Source organism: Schistocerca nitens, chromosome 4 (assembly GCF_023898315.1).
Source record: "Schistocerca nitens isolate TAMUIC-IGC-003100 chromosome 4, iqSchNite1.1, whole genome shotgun sequence".
NCBI classification, from domain to species: Eukaryota; Metazoa; Arthropoda; class Insecta; order Orthoptera; family Acrididae; genus Schistocerca; species Schistocerca nitens.
This window is the reverse complement of record NC_064617.1, coordinates 117,786,122-117,788,416: the sequence shown is the minus strand read 5'-3', so window position 1 is coordinate 117,788,416 and position 2,295 is coordinate 117,786,122. Positions and strand designations below refer to the sequence as shown.

At 41.8% G+C, this 2,295-nt stretch overlaps 1 non-coding gene across 1 annotated transcript; it reads right to left on the bottom strand.

The window, feature by feature from the left end:
- Positions 1-1,715: 1,715 nt before the first annotated feature.
- On the bottom strand, positions 1,716-1,923 carry LOC126254362 (small nucleolar RNA U3). The gene has a single exon (XR_007546061.1). It is a non-coding gene; the product is annotated as a small nucleolar RNA U3 (small nucleolar RNA).
- Positions 1,924-2,295: the final 372 nt, after the last annotated feature.

Genomic DNA, 2,295 nt, shown 5'->3' with positions numbered 1-2,295 from the left:
GCCGGCGGCCACACCGTAGCTCATGTGACAAGACGTCTACTATCAAGCTATTTCAAACGGACTACGGACTTCACAGCTACACATAAACTAAAAAATGACAAGTACAGTTTAGTCAACGTCCAGAACACGGGTAAATTAGGGATTTTATTGTTGGTGATCTTCAAAATTTTGTACCTCACTGCTTTGGACTTTAAAAGGTATGGTACGTCTATATGTAATGTCATTAATTATAGGATGTGTTTCATTAATAAACTATATCGAGGCGTTTTACATGAAAGTAGGGCAGAACCGACAACTAGAACATTCAATAATCAAATTTAACTCCGCAACTAATTAATAACGGAATGAAGTAAGCGCACAAACGTCATAATGGTATGCAGCGCCTCTGGCGGCTGGCGTGGAAGCACTTTGACAGCTTTACAAAATTACGCGTGACAACCACATACCTTGCAGTGCACAAGAGCGTCACTTCTGTCTCCTACAACAAAATTATCAACGTTTTCTTCCCATTTTAATTTATTCTATTTCCAAACTCCAGATGCACATTATCCTCGGGTGCATCTGCCCCGGTCGTCCCAGCCTCTGCTATTATCGCTGGTTAGTTTGCTTAATTGTGCGATGATAATTTATCCTCTTAGAGTAAACAACATACAGCAATGTGAAGCAGCTCTCAACAATACAGGAGTCTCTGCAGCGACCCACATCGTTGCTAAGCATTAGTTTGAGATGAGACGACTGGCGAAGAACATGAATGTATCCGTCCCATCAGCAAAATCCAAGAAAACCGTGAAATGCCTCATTAGCACGGAGCACTAGCAGCTGTCAGAAGGTAAGCCCTAAGCATACAGCTGAATTCTGCTAGTCTGTGGTACCCAAAACATAGGCCGCCGACGTATAGCATTAACCCTCGTAGACATGCATTTTTGATGAATTCAGGACAACCTGATTTTGCAAACCAGTCATATACACTGCTGGAAGAGCACGAATTTTATAAATCTTGTAATGGCAGGAAAATCGGAATTCTACAAATTACACATTCTTCTAGGAAGTTTCCGTACTAAATGATCTCTGTGGTCCCTAGTATAGACACTGTTCGACAAATCGAGTGTGTCACTGCGTTCTCCATGCACGTAATCATAAGAAATTATACATATTTAATAATACTTCGACGATTACAGACGAATTTTTAACATTAACATTATTTCTACCTGAAAACTAATTTGTCTATTACATCACAGATGTCTTACAAACGGAAAAAAATTCTATTTGTAATTGTAATTTCCACTTCTGTATAAGTAAATAAGGTGGGTCAGCTTTCGTCTTTGTGCCAGTGCTGTTCGTATCCTCAGTCTTAAGAACAGCGCACCCACATTTTCTTCGCTTCTCGTCTAGAAGTGAAGATCGCTGGAATTCGAGCTGCTAAAATGTTGATGTCTCTCTCCATTCACTTCGACGATGAAATGACACTGTGTGCAACACGTCTGACACTACAGTAGTCATCGTTTAATGACTCTCGAATTGAAAGAACTGTACCATCCCGATGACATAATCTAAATTCTTGATATGTGTAGCTCGGCCTCTAACGCGAAACACTACATTTCGATGCAATGAGCCTGAGACACCATCGAGAAGTACGCGCACTACATACATTATCTTATCCATACCTAACAGTAGTCTATGAAACCAACAGCTATGATTCATTACAGAGAAAAAAAACCACTCGGAAAGCACTATTCCCTTCCCACGCCCCGGAAGGCGTGGTGAACGATCATCGATTGCAGATGAGATCCTACGAATCCCATTCTGCATGCCTCACGCTCAAGGAAAGTGCTACCACTCATCATCGTGGTTGCGTCTACTCCAGTATTGAACTAGAGAGAGTTGAAGACATACTACAGAAATGATCCTGTGAAGTATGATCTTAATGTTACACCCGCTTTCTGGGATACTTATGGCCACCTCGGGAACGCATACTATTCGAGAATAATCAACGCCACAGATTGTAAGCCCAAGTTCGAGCAAATCCGTCTCAACTGAAATATTTTACAGTAAAAAATATAGTCGACCACTGATTCTTAACGGCATCTTTATCCTGTATTCCATACCTGATGCAGAAAATGTGTTCCCCAGTTATGACGAGGCGCGGCGAGACGATGCGCCGAGACCTCTGTAGTTCAGCTCCTTACGTTAGATGGCTCGTTTGAGAACAGCTGACTAGGTACAAAGGTCAATAATCCTCCCTCACGACTCGTCTCATGTCCTTGGCGTGCGTTTTACGTTCCGAAAGTCGTATAT